Source organism: Calliphora vicina, chromosome 2 (assembly GCF_958450345.1).
Source record: "Calliphora vicina chromosome 2, idCalVici1.1, whole genome shotgun sequence".
NCBI classification, from domain to species: Eukaryota; Metazoa; Arthropoda; class Insecta; order Diptera; family Calliphoridae; genus Calliphora; species Calliphora vicina.
This window is the reverse complement of record NC_088781.1, coordinates 107,712,211-107,726,276: the sequence shown is the minus strand read 5'-3', so window position 1 is coordinate 107,726,276 and position 14,066 is coordinate 107,712,211.

The following is a 14,066-nucleotide window of genomic DNA, read 5'->3' as shown; positions in this document are numbered from 1 at the left end:
AACGAATAAGTTGGAATATTTAGAACTTATCACAGAGCCATAAGTATTGACAGAGAAGATTTTACATCTTCCTACACTACAGTAACCAGGAAAAGAGCTTTGAAGAAAATATTGTAAAGTTTGATTTTGACCAATGGTAAATGAATAGATAGACGGATGAATGGATTGAAGAGATAGGTAGATGGATATAAAGTAGATAAAAATCTAATTTTGTTACTGCGATTTTATTCGAATATTTTAGCTGATCTGAGAAGTATTCGAATCTAAATTTGTCGAATATTTTGGAAATAAATCTGCCATTTCTAATTGGCTGATCTGATTGACATGAAATATCACGCAGGTGTAGCAGAGGAGAGATAGCTAAGACCTTTTCCCATTTTTCTGGCAACATATGGATTCCGAGAAAAGAAAACTACTCATATTTGAGGCCAATATCCGATACTTTGTTCCAAAGAGAAGCGTATCGCAGAGTGCGTTCTGCATCGATTGAAAAAAATTGTAGTCTTAATGGGAACTATCTGGACTGTAAAGTGGGTGAGCCAAAACTTCCCAACCACTTCATTTTAATTACTTTTTAACGGGTATTGCAACATGTGCACAGTGGGGGATCTGAAAAAAAAAGTGGAAACAAATCTGTAACTTCTAAACGAATAGCCCGATTTTAATAAAATTCCCATGGCTATAGAGGAGGTGTCGATAAGTTTAAGTTTTGAATTTGGGCTTAAACAACCAAGGGGTGGCCGAGCCACAATGCCCCTTCAAAATTTCAAAAATGTTTAAATATATTGAAAATTAAAAACTTCATAGAAGAGTTTTTGCAAAAAAAAAGATACATTTTTTTTTTATTTTTTGTTGAAATTTAAATTTTTAAACTGCTATAACTTTTTGGTTTATGAATAGTTTTTAATTAAATTTTACAATTATATAGACATTTTTTGTCGGAATGCAAAAGTGAAAATTTGGATTTAGATTTGTTATTGAGAATCCCACAATTCCCAAAAAACTTTTCAAAAATACCAAAATTGGGATTTTTTTGATTTTTGGATCTATTGAAGGTACCAAGCTCGGGGCTATGAAATCCCTTTGCATGATATTGAAGAACAGATTGGGACATACAAAACTGGTCTTAATTTTTTGAAAGCAGCTATGCGATTTTAGAATATGTTGTCTAAAGTTGAAATTTACATACAAAATAGGTCTACTTCGGAAGGCTCTGGACCACGCAATAATACGAATTTTGATATTATTTTGCTTTTATAATATTTCCCGAAATGTTATCTTTCAGAAAAATATTATTTATTTTTTTCTCATTTTCTGTATAATTTAAAATTAATGTAGGTACTTTTTTCGAAAAAAAATGGCGAAAAAACTACTTTTTTATTTTTTTAAAGTTTGAATGCACATAACTTGACTCAGTAGATATTTTTAACAATTCTTTCTTAAGATTATTAATAAATTTGTTGTTAATTCAAAAAAAGATACTTCAAGAAAATCGGGAAAGAATTGGATCCGTTATTAACAAAATGGCAGACCAAGGTAGGCAAAAAAAATAAAATTTTACTATTCAAATGCGAATAACTCGTAAACTATAAGAGATAATATATGGCTAAAGCAATGTTTTTTGTAGATCTCGTCTAGTACATTCCATATATATACAAATCGGATCGCAAAAAAAAAATTGGCTTCATTTTTAATTTTTGATATACCCGAGGTGCCCCACTTTGGGGCACTGTGGCTCGGCCCCCCTTGGTTATTTAAGCCCAAATTCAAAAGTTAAACTTATCGACACCTCCTCTATAGCCATGGGAAATTTTATTAAAATCGGGCTATTCGTTTAGAAGTTACAGATTTGTTTCCACTTTTTCTTCAGATCCCCCACTGTGATGTGGTTGGGCGTTGTTATGATGGAATATTACGGTTTCATGTATGATCTCATATTCTTGGCGTTTTGCGTTGCGTTATGTACTGGTTACCTGTGATGGTCAGTCAGATTTCAGCAGCTCATACCAAATAAATTGAATTACCTTAGCGTCACATACGATCCCTTACGCTTCGGGTTATTGTAATGCATAAACGGTGCATAAATGATTTTCTTTTATAGCGTTCAAGCCAAATAGTCTTCCAAGGTCTCTCATATTCAATGGGTGTCCCGATAGACTAGACGATAGTGTGCTGGGCTATTAATCTGAGGGTTGTGGGTTCGATTCTCGACAGAGACTCGGAAGACAATGATCACCCAGATCAATCAAAAAAGTTTGAAGACCAAAAATTAGAGGAATAACTTCATGAAGATTTTTATAAAACACAACAAGAGCTTGCAAAAAAAGTATGCATATACACCCTTTTTGCTTGTGTGCTTCCCAGTTTGTGTTTGTTTATAAAAAAAATTCTAATTCGTATGGTATCCAATGTCACTGTTTTTGGATGAATCCTGCTGCTCGAAAATGTTTTGAAATTGATGCTTGAGTAGTTCCCAATGATTTTGCAAGCTCTTGTTGAGTTTTACAAAAATCTTCATGAAGTTATTCCTCTAATTCTTGGTCTTCAAACTGTTTTGATTGGTCTGGGTGATTTTTGTCTTCCGTGTCAAAATTGCCACTTCTGAACCGCAAAACCCATCTATCGCACGTTGAAACCGACGGAATGCATATCAAAATTTCCTCATACCCCTGTCTATTTTCTATGTTAGTTAAACAGTGAATTAGAAAATCATATGAAAAAAAGCTTCAAAGCTTTAAATTTTATGAATCAAATTTAAAACTTTGAATTTGAAAATTCTGAAAATATTGAGTTTTTGTTTTTTTTTTGGACGAAAAACTGATATTACCCGAATGCTCTTCTGATACGCTTATGTGATATTTCATGCCAATCGGATCAGCTGGTTAGAAATGGCAAATTAATATCCAAAATATTTTTATTCTGCCCCACTGTGCATTGTAATACAAAAATTTTCTTCATTCGAAAACCTTAAAAAGTGTCATTTAAATCATTCTATAAAAATTCTTGTTTTTAAAATCCCAACTAATTTCTAAATAAATTTTCCTAAATTATCAGTTTAAAAAATAAATAATTGAATTCCCCCTGTATTAATGGCCCATAAATCCATCAATCTATAAAAGATTTATGTTATTTTCAATACAACCATTAACACTTGAACTCCTAGGGTTAATCAAAATAATTAAAAACACAAATTTAAATGCAATTTCTCTAAAAAGCTATTATTTTTCTCGTTTTTTACTAAGACCAGCTAAAGTCTATCAACACTTGAATATAATTTGTATTAAAATTAAAAGCAAATACACATAATTAAGAAAAGAAAAATTATATAAACAAATAAAATAAATTTTGTCTTACATATTTCAGCTCTGCAAACATTCCCCTGGAAGAAAAGGGAACAGAAAATATTTATGTATTTTGAAAACTAACAGAGGTCACACACAGAGTTAAGTGTGAATTGATGAGTTCAAAACTATTTTAAATACATTCATGTATACAATAAATAAATGAAAGTGCTAAAAATTTAAAAAATCTTTCTGTATTGAAAATGAACATAGTTGTGAGACCACCTGTTGTTGTCAGTTGTTATTTTAAATATCGTAGCAATCAAAATCATTTGAAAATCATTCAATGTTGTTGTTAAGGTGTTGATGGATGCCACCTTAAATCACGACCACACGCACTGACAGACAGACTACACACATTGCCATAGTTTGTGGCATAAATACACACACTTGATTTAAACACACAAAGGCATTATTTAGTTCCGCAAATGATTGCATATTGTATCCTAAACATACTAATTTATCACTTAAATATCATTCTTATTTTAGGGGGAATTTTAAAATTTTTAGAGGTATTATCTATGAATGTTCTCCTTTGCCCAACCACACCGATTGCTCACCAAAGCTTATGGTGAATGTGTTTCACCAATTTCAACGTGCAAAAGATAATTTGTAGGGTTCATAAGTAGTGATTTTGACACTGACGACAAAGATCGCCCAGGCCAGCCAAAAAAGAAGACCAAAAATTGGAGACATTACTCCATGAAGAGCTAACAAGATCATTGGGAGCTACTCAAGCAGCAATTTCAAAATGTTTAGGAGCAGTTGGATTCATAAAAAAACAGGGAAATTAAGTACCAAACGAATTGAAGCCGAAAGACCTTACCGATTTTGCATCTCCGAAATTATGCTCGACCGCAATAAAGGAAAATCATTTTTGCACCGAATCATTACTTGCGATGAAAAATGGATCCATTACGATAAACCGAAGCGTATGTGATCGTATGTGAAGTCCGGCCAACCAGCAGAATTGACACCAAAGCTAAATATCTACGGGGCTAAGGCGACTCTGTCATCACTAGGAACTTCTACCGAAAGCAACTAATTCCTTTGAAGCGAGCTTTGGCCAAAAAACTCCCAGAATATGCGGCCAGACATGAAGGTGTTATGTGGGATGTTTCTATTTCGTCTTGTCGTTTCTAGGTATGGAATGGTCTTCCTATTCGTCGACTGCCTTGCGGATTCCAGACCATGAATCGAATTTCTAGATGAATCGGTTGTTGTCTGGTTTCTGACCAAAGCTCGTTGTTCGAAATTGTTCTGGGCCAATATATGTGCAGGATCTTCCTGAAGCATTTGTTTACCAAAACTTGTACGGCTTGTATGTCACGTGATGGTACATTCCACGTTTCGCATCCATACAACATCCATGGATTTTATGTTTGAGCTTGTCTTGCATTGTTTATGCGGCTTGAGATGTCAGCCTCAGAACCACCACTTTTGTCCAGTATGCTTCCCAGATAAAATAATGATTCTACTTCATCAAGCCATTGTTTGTTCATTATTAGAGTTTATTCTCATTGTTTTAGTTTTGCCAATGTTAATTTTCAAGCCGGCGTGTAATGCAGTTTCTTGGACTACTGACAGCTTAGTCTACATGTCTAGAAATGTGTGGATGAGTAGACAGATATCATCGGCGTAGTCGAGTCCTCCAATCTGCCTTGAAGACCCCAAGTGATTCGCTTTCTTTGGCAAGTTGCATTATTCATTACAACGTCAAGTACGCAACTAAATAAAAGAGGAGATTAAACACAGCCTTGTCGTACACCAGAGTTAATGCTAATTTTATTGTTACCTAGTTGCCTGTCATGCAGAATTCGGCAGGTTTCGGTATCATATAGACCTTTTATGAGTCTTATTAACTTAGTAGGTACATTTTTACATTCAAATGCATTCCATATCGCTGAGCGGTTTAATGTGTCAAATGCCTTTTCGTCTATGAAAGTGAGGTACATAGGTGATCTTCATTCCAAAGATTGCTCTACGATCCCTCTCAGGCTATTTACGTGGTCGACACAGGATTTGTGGGCCCGGTAACCAGCTTGTTCCTTTCTAAGGTCAGGAAGAAGAGCAGTTGACAGCCCTTTGTTAAGTATGTGCACAATCACCTTATTTATTATACTTAAAAGTGTCATATCCCTCTCCAGATTTTACGTTCTGTGAGGTCACCATTTTTTTTAGCAAATTTTTGATTACCCCTTCAGCAATTTCTTCTGGGAGAAATTCCGTACACTAGAATTTTCTTACAATAGGCAGGAGTAGACGAGCACTGATTGTTGCGTCAGTTGTTAACATCACTGGGGAAATGTTGGCTATACAAGACGATTTGTTTCTTTAAGCGATTTGAATGATTCGCATATCTCAGAAATATATGGGCAATATCTGGGTGATATACGTGTTTATCGGATATGACTGACAGCAGCATCGATTATTATTTGGCAGCTGATGAAAATAACATTTTACCATAGAAATCTTCCCAAACTTGCAATTGTTGTTGTTTAGATGTTATAAGTTCCCTAGCTTCTGTCTTTAATGGTTTTCCTGAGGGTTTTGTAATTCCGGTTAATTTCTTTGCCGCACCATAGATATCTCGCTCCCGGTACGTTTCGGCAGCAGAGCCTCTTTAGCGATATTGCTGAACCAATTTCGTTTATCCCGTCGAGTACTTCGTTTTACTTCACGATTGAGGCGATTGTGCAACTCCTGTTGCAATGTTTTGGTCGACGCGTTCTGCTAGAGTTGATTGTAGCCTTAACTTCCATTCTCTACAATACCAGTCTCCAAGATTTATCACTAATCCACTCATTACGAAAAGTTTTCCTATATTCTAGGTGATTGTCTGCGGTTTGAGATTTTTGTTGTTTCTTCCCAGCTTAGGTCTGAATTATTTACACTGAGTTTCAGAGATGATTTCAATGGACCCGTGAAAAAGTTTGGTCTTTGAGTTTTCCAACATCATACTTTCTTTGCGAAACTTGGTTATTGTTTTCAATAGCAGCAATTTTAAAGCGTATTGTTGCGAGTACTAGATGATGATCACTTGCTATATCGACTCCTTTTTTGTTTTGCACATCCAAAAGCGAACCTTGCCACTTTCTACTTATAGTGATGTGATCAACTTGGTTCTAAGTTTTGCCGTCAGGTGATACCCAAGTCGCTTTATGCACTTTTGCATGGGGAAACAGCGTGCCAACAATAACGAGTTTGTTTGTTGTGCATGTTTCCAATAGCAATTCACCATTCTCTATCAGCCGCCCTAATCCATGCTTCCCCATTGTGCTCTCTATTCTAGTATTATCTGTTCCAACTTGTGCGTGAAAGTCACAAATCATTACCACAATATCACCCCGGTGCACCGCTGTGTACTGTAGCCAATACTCTACCAAGAAGTTCATAAAATGATTACTCTGTAGATAGTTCGGGTGTTTCCGTTGGTGTATGTGAGATTGCGTACTCTGGTTCGCAGTCTTACAGTTATAACTCTGTCTGAATATGGCTTCCAGTCGATAATGGTATTCTTTGCAGGTTTTGACAATAAAATACCTACACCACTGGATCGGGGTTCATTACTTGGTTTGCCTGAATAGAGTAGGAAGGTAAGACCATCAGCAATCGTAAATTCTCCTGAATCATACCAGCATATTTGCAGAGGCCGAGCATTGTGAGTATATAGGTGTTAAATTTTTTGCAGATCTGTGCCAATCGCGAAGTTTTTAGAGCGTTGTGACATTTCATGTTCAAATTCGAGTCCTTGTTTTCATGCTAAAAGTCATCATCTTTAAATCGGGTTTATTTGCAATTTTTCATGTTGTTATGGTTGCATTTAAGACGAATGACTGATTAGGCCAGAGCGTCCGATCCTGATATTGGGGCTGCCAATATCGCATCCAGGTCAGTTGTGTTATTGTTTTTTTTTTTGTTGGCGTCAATTTCTCGGCAAAACGATACAAGGATCACAGGCAAACTCGGGATTTAGTGGCAGCTAGAAGGACCCTCCGAGACTCTCCCCTTGTAATTCACAGCAGATAATCTTCGGAAAACCTAACATGGAAAAAACCTAACATTAAAAATTTAACTTATAAATAGAAACTATAAAATTACTCTATGTACTCGTATGTACTTCCATATTTCATTAACGATTGAAACCACTGTGCACTGTAGTGGTATAAATAACACATCTTTCACCTCCATTTAAAACGTATCAGCCCAGAATATATTTTGAAAATAATTAAAAATTATTATTTATTTGTGGTTAATTTTTCGTATTTAGCTCATCCATAACACGGTTGGAGAACAATTCATAAACTATTGTGCGCGCCTAATAATTCATGTCAAAATACGCGTACAATTTAAACTCATAAATACTGGCTGGAAGTGTAATGTAGTGTTGCTGCTGTGTATGGAATGATTGCCAGTATGAATGGGAGGTATGATGAGGCAGGCTGGCAGATTGGGGCATTCACGACAAGCTGTGAAAAAGAAGAGAAAGAGGGAGTGTTATGTTCGTGTGTTTTGTTGGGGCTGTGGTACCACACTTGATACGCATGTGAATTGTGAGTTGATTCCATGAAAATTTCATTTCCTAGCCTGTTGATTGAATTTGTTGCTGTTGTTTTTGTTTTATTTTACTTTTTGTACTGGCCTTTGTTGCTGCTGTTGTGGTGTGTGAATATAAATCCCCCTCATCATTCAGTGAATCCGAGTAAATCTGTCTGAAATGCACATAAATATATGGATAAATCAGTGTGTGTTTGGAGTCTTGCATGTATGAGCCAGTCTAGCGAATAAAGAATTTTAAATATTTTCCTTACTTTTTTTTTGCAAAACTTAAAAAAATATGTATGTTGTAATTTTCAATAAAAATATTGTTGTTTTTATTATTATTTTAATAATGTAGCAAACAAATCATACTCGTATGTTTAAATGAATATGATGTGCTGTGTATTAATAAAGTGATTTACAACAAATTTTGTATTGAATTTTTGTTGAGTTTATTTTTGTAGCTATTTTATGAAATCTGTAATAAAACAAGATACATTTTGACAGGCTCCATAGACTTACAGACACCATAAACGTATGAATGTATGTACATGTTGGTTGGTATGTGCCATCAACCGACTAAATGTTGCAGATGTTTAAACTTCCGTTTTAGATTTTTTTTGCTGTACCAAATATACAGTCACTACTGGTTCGTGTGTGTATTTTGTGGAAAATCTTAAAATGTTTGAAATTCACAAATCATCAACATCCGTAACAGATTTGAAAATATTTATTTTAAATTAAGAATTTCATCAATTTTTTTTAATGTATGTATTTATTTCTTTCTTAATATCATTTAATTTATATTTTTATAAATATTGTCGGGAGGAAAAAGTAATTTCGGAAACTTATGAGGTCTAAATGATCAGGGATTTTTATTCGCACAAAATATTCGGGCAGGGATGTAAAAGCTGATTTGGATACTATTTGATATAAAACAGTGTCATAGTACTACCGCGGCGGATGTTATACTTTTAAATTTGTTGCAGTTGTTTTATAAAGAAAAACGTCATTAAAAATACGTTTTTATACCCTTCACCTTCGTGAGAAGGGTATATATAAGTTTGTCATTCCGTTTGTAATTTCTACATTTTTCATTTCCGACCCTATAAAGTACATATATTCTGGATCCTTATAGATAGCGGAGTCGATTAAGCCATGTCCGTCTGTCTGTCTGTCTGTCTGTCTGTCTGTCTGTCTGTCTGTCTGTCTGTCTGTCTGTCTGTCTGTCTGTCTGTCTGTCTGTCTGTCTGTCTGTCTGTCTGTCTGTCTGTCTGTCTGTCTGTCTGTCTGTCTGTCTGTCTGTCTGTCTGTCTGTCTGTCTGTCTGTCTGTCTGTCTGTCTGTCTGTCTGTCTGTCTGTCTGTCTGTCTGTCTGTCTGTCTGTCTGTCTGTCTGTCTGTCTGTCTGTCTGTCTGTCTGTCTGTCTGTCTGTCTGTCTGTCTGTCTGTCTGTCTGTATGTCTGTCTGTCTGTCTGTCTGTCTGTCTGTCTGTCTGTCTGTCTGTCTGTCTGTCTGTCTGTCTGTCTGTCTGTCTGTCTGTCTGTCTGTCTGTCTGTCTGTCTGTCTGTCTGTCTGTCTGTCTGTCTGTCTGTCTGTCTGTCTGTCTGTCTGTCTGTCTGTCTGTCTGTCTGTCTGTCTGTCTGTCTGTCTGTCTGTCTGTCTGTCTGTCTGTCTGTCTGTCTGTCTGTCTGTCTGTCTGTCTGTCTGTCTGTCTGTCTGTCTGTCTGTCTGTCTGTCTGTCTGTCTGTCTGTCTGTCTGTCTGTCTGTCTGTCTGTCTGTCTGTCTGTCTGTCTGTCTGTCTGTCTGTCTGTCTGTCTGTCTGTCTGTCTGTCTGTCTGTCTGTCTGTCTGTCTGTCTGTCTGTCTGTCTGTCTGTCTGTCTGTCTGTCTGTCTGTCTGTCTGTCTGTCTGTCTGTCTGTCTGTCTGTCTGTCTGTCTGTCTGTCTGTCTGTCTGTCTGTCTGTCTGTCTGTCTGTCTGTCTGTCTGTCTGTCTGTCTGTCTGTCTGTCTGTCTGTCTGTCTGTCTGTCTGTCTGTCTGTCTGTCTGTCTGTCTGTCTGTCTGTCTGTCTGTTGAAATCAGTTTTCTGATTATCTTCGGGATCCAAATCTTCAATAATTCTGTCAGACATGCTTTCGAGAATTTTGCTATTTAAAATCAGCAAAATCGGTCCACAAATGGCTGAGATATGAGGAAAAAACCAAGACAACCTCGATTTTTGATCTATTTTGTTACCTATATCTGGATTACTAAGACATTAATATAGACAATATGGATATCTAATGATAGATATTTCAAAGACATTTGCAACGACGTATATAAGACCATAGTAAGTTGGACCTACAATGGGTCAAAATCGGGAAAAAAAATTTTGAAACCGAATTTTTAAAAAAAAAAAAAAATTGAAAAAACCAAAAAAATTTTTTAAAATTTAAAAAAAAAAAATTTAAAATTTAAAAAAAAAATTTTTTAAATTTAAATTTAAAAAAAAAAAAATTTTAATTTAAAATAACAATCGAAAAATTTTTTTTTCCAAAAAATTCAAAAAACAACTGGAAAAAAATTAAATTTTGTTTACCTAAAAATATTTAAAATTTTGAAGTATAATTTGGTGAAGGGTATATAAGATTCGGCACAGCCGAATATAGCACTCTTACTTGTTTCATATAAATTTATATATAAATGTAAGCACCTGTGTTTTACTACATAAATTGAAATTGATTCAACTGTGTTATGTTTTCTATTTGCTTAAATTTTTATAGGAATTTATATGAAAAAAAGTATTTTTAATAATGTTTTTATTTATAACTCCTGAACTAATCGAGTCTCCATAAAAATTTTTTGAACGAATATAGTAGGGAGTTTAGATGTACTCATACCATTTTCTTTGTTTTATTTTTTAACACCGTAATCTTTGATATTTTTTACATCAAAGTTATGGACAATTATGTGTATGTAATTTTAGACAATTTAAAAAAAAATTCAATTTTCATATCGCGATATTTATACCCTACACCACCATAGTGGGGAGGGTATTATGCGTTTGTGCAGATGTTTATAACGCCCAAAAATATTATTCTAACACCCACCTTACCGATCGACTTAGAATCACTTTCTGAGTCAATTAAACGATATCCGTCCGTCCGTCCGTCTGGTTGGCTGGCTAGCTGTCCATGTAAACCTTGAGCGCATAGTACAGGTAGCAATTTTGAAGATATTTCGATCAAATTTGGTACATATTATTTTTTCGGCCCAAGGAGCAAGCCTGTTGAAAGTGGCTGAAATCAGTCCATTATTTCACCTAGCCCCCATACAAATGTCCTTCCGAAATTGGACTTTATCGGTCATAAATGCTTAATTTATAAATGTATCTCCACAAATTGAGCTTCAAATAAGTTTTATATATACAAAATTCATGTCACCAAATTTTCTTAGGATCGGTCCATAATTAGTCATAGTTCCCATATAGACCCGCTTCCGAAAATCACTTTAACGTGCATAAATCGCTTAAAAATGTTGGTATACTCACAAAATTCAACATAGTAAACTTTGATATAGACATAAATCACATGACCTAATTTCATGGTGATCGGTCCATAATTGGTCATAGCCCCATATAAGGCCCATTTCCAAAAATCACTCAAAAATATATATTATTGAAATTTTAAAAGAAAAATATTTTTGCTCTTTTACTTAGTGTAGGGTATTATATGGTCGGGCTTGACCAACCATACTTTCTTACTTGTTTTAAAATGGAAAGGTTCTCCGATGAAATAGTCATATATTTGAGGAACCCTTTGGAACCGTAATATGTGTGGTAAAAAAAAAATCGACGATGTCAATAACGAAAAAGACTATTTTCTGTTCGTTTTGATATGAATTCTCCCCCAAATAAAATCGCACTGTCCTAGTTCTTGGTGTATCGTGCGTCTCCATGTAATCTTTGTCCGACCACTGCTTTTTGAGGCTTAAGGGTTCCACTCTAGCGCCATCCTTGTTATACTGTCAGGATTATTTCTGATAATATGATCGATTCATCCCCATTTCCTACATTTTATGTGTGTTATTATGGGTTCCTAGTTGGTAAGGTTCCAGAGATCCGTGTTGCTGATGGCCAGAATATTCTGCATATGATTCTAAGCCACTTGTTGATGAATACCTGTAGTTTTTTCGTGATGGTGTTTGATACTAACCAAGTTTCACTTCCATACAACAGAGTAGACTTTACACATGCGTTGAATATTCTTACCTTGGTTCGTCTGAATATTTGTGAGTTTCTACATACTGGCTGTAGTCTTCCTAATGCTGCTGTCGCTTTAGAGGTATTCAATTGGTTGGTTTTGCAGCATGATGTTATCTGTGCTAACGTTGTTGATTCTCATAGCTTTGGTTTTCTTCATATTTATCTCAAGTCCAACATTGCGTGCTAATCTTTCCAAATCCTCTACTTTTGCTTCCATGTACGAGAGTAGACAAATATCATATCATGCGTTTGGTTTAATCCTCGAGTTGACGTGAGAGGTTGGCTCCATGCTGACGTGAGAGGGAGGGTCCATGTTATTCTTCTTCTCTCTGAACAGACTTCGCTCGTGATGTTATCCAGCACTATAGTGAATAGCAGTTGTGATAGGGGGCATCATTGGTTTACTACATTCATGTGAAATGGTTTACCTATATTCCCATTGTGAAGAACTGATAGTTCTGCATTCTCGTACATAGACGATTCGAGTTATTTTCTGGGGTACTCCTTTTCTTCTCAATGCTTTCCATATGGCAGTCCGTCTGATGGTATCGAAGGCCATCTTGAAATTTAGGAACAGGAGAGTGCCATTCTAGGGATTGAGGAGAGAGCCATTCTAGGAATTGTTCTATTATAATTGTTTCCCTGGTCTACACAGCTCCTGTTTTGCGGTAGACCTGCATGTTCAGCTCGTAAATTGTTCTCCATTTTAATTTAAAGCCTTTCCTGTATTATGACTGCTAGTATCTTGTAGTTATATGGTGTTAAGTAGAGTAATTCCTCTCCTGCAATCTTTCAGGTCGCCATTTTTTGGGAACTTAACGATGATGCCATTCATCCAAGTTGGAGGTAGCCTTTCCTCCTTCCATACTGAAATGCTGTCGTATAAGTTCAGCTTTGCTTTCGATGTCAACCCGAAGAATTTCAGCTGGTATTCCATATTTGCCTGCTGCCCTGTTATTTCTTTGCTTCCCCGTGGCCTACTTTATCTCGCTTATACTGGGGGATTTTTTCTGCAGGGCTGTTGTTTTCAATTTCATTGTCCTCAGCAGTTGCGTCTGTGGAGACGTTACTAATTTCTTCGAAATGTTCTCTCCATCTTTGTGTCTGTGCATTATTGTTATTGTTAATAGTGCATCATTGCTATCAACGACTGGTTGGTTCCTGTTACAGTTTCGATTGGTGAGACAGTTTATCGTCTGGTGTAGTTTTCTCATATTGTTCTGGCTAACCACTTCTTCTGCCGAAATTGCAAGCCGTTCTAGGAACTTTCTTTTGTCTCTTCTTGCAGCTCTCTTTACTTGTTTTGCCAGTAGTTGGCATTGCTGTCTCAAAGTGTTATTGTTGAGGAACTGGAGCTTGAGATCCTGTTTTTGAGAAACTATGTTCCAAGTGTCGTCAGATATCCACGCTTTTCTTTGCGGTTGCGCTTGGAAGCTTGCGGTTTCTCTTGCGACTCGATTATACATATGTTGCTGTTATAGCTTCCCATGATTTATTGGTAGCTTTTCATGAATTTTCATCGCTAACGTGTTCTTAGTATCGTTATTCTGGAGTTTTTGTAGGTCGAGGCTTCTTTGGCGTTTCAGTTTGATCTTGATTTCGCCTATGATGAGCTCATGATCACTACCGATGTCAGCTCTCTGTTCTGACATCATCTTCTGTTTCTGACATCAATTAAGGAGCTTCTCCATCTTATGTTCACGCATATGTGATCAATCCGATTGGGTGAGTTGCCACGTATATTTTTATATCTCCTTATGCGGGAAGATGGAGCTACATATTACGAGTTGAAATGTCTGGGATAGCTCAATTAGCTGATCTCCGTTGTTGTTTCTAACTCCACAGCCGTGGGTTCCAATGGTAGTGCTGATGTTGGTTTTGTCACTTCCTATCTCCGCCTTGAAGTCACCCATGAGTATTATGATATCTCCTCTTCGAATAT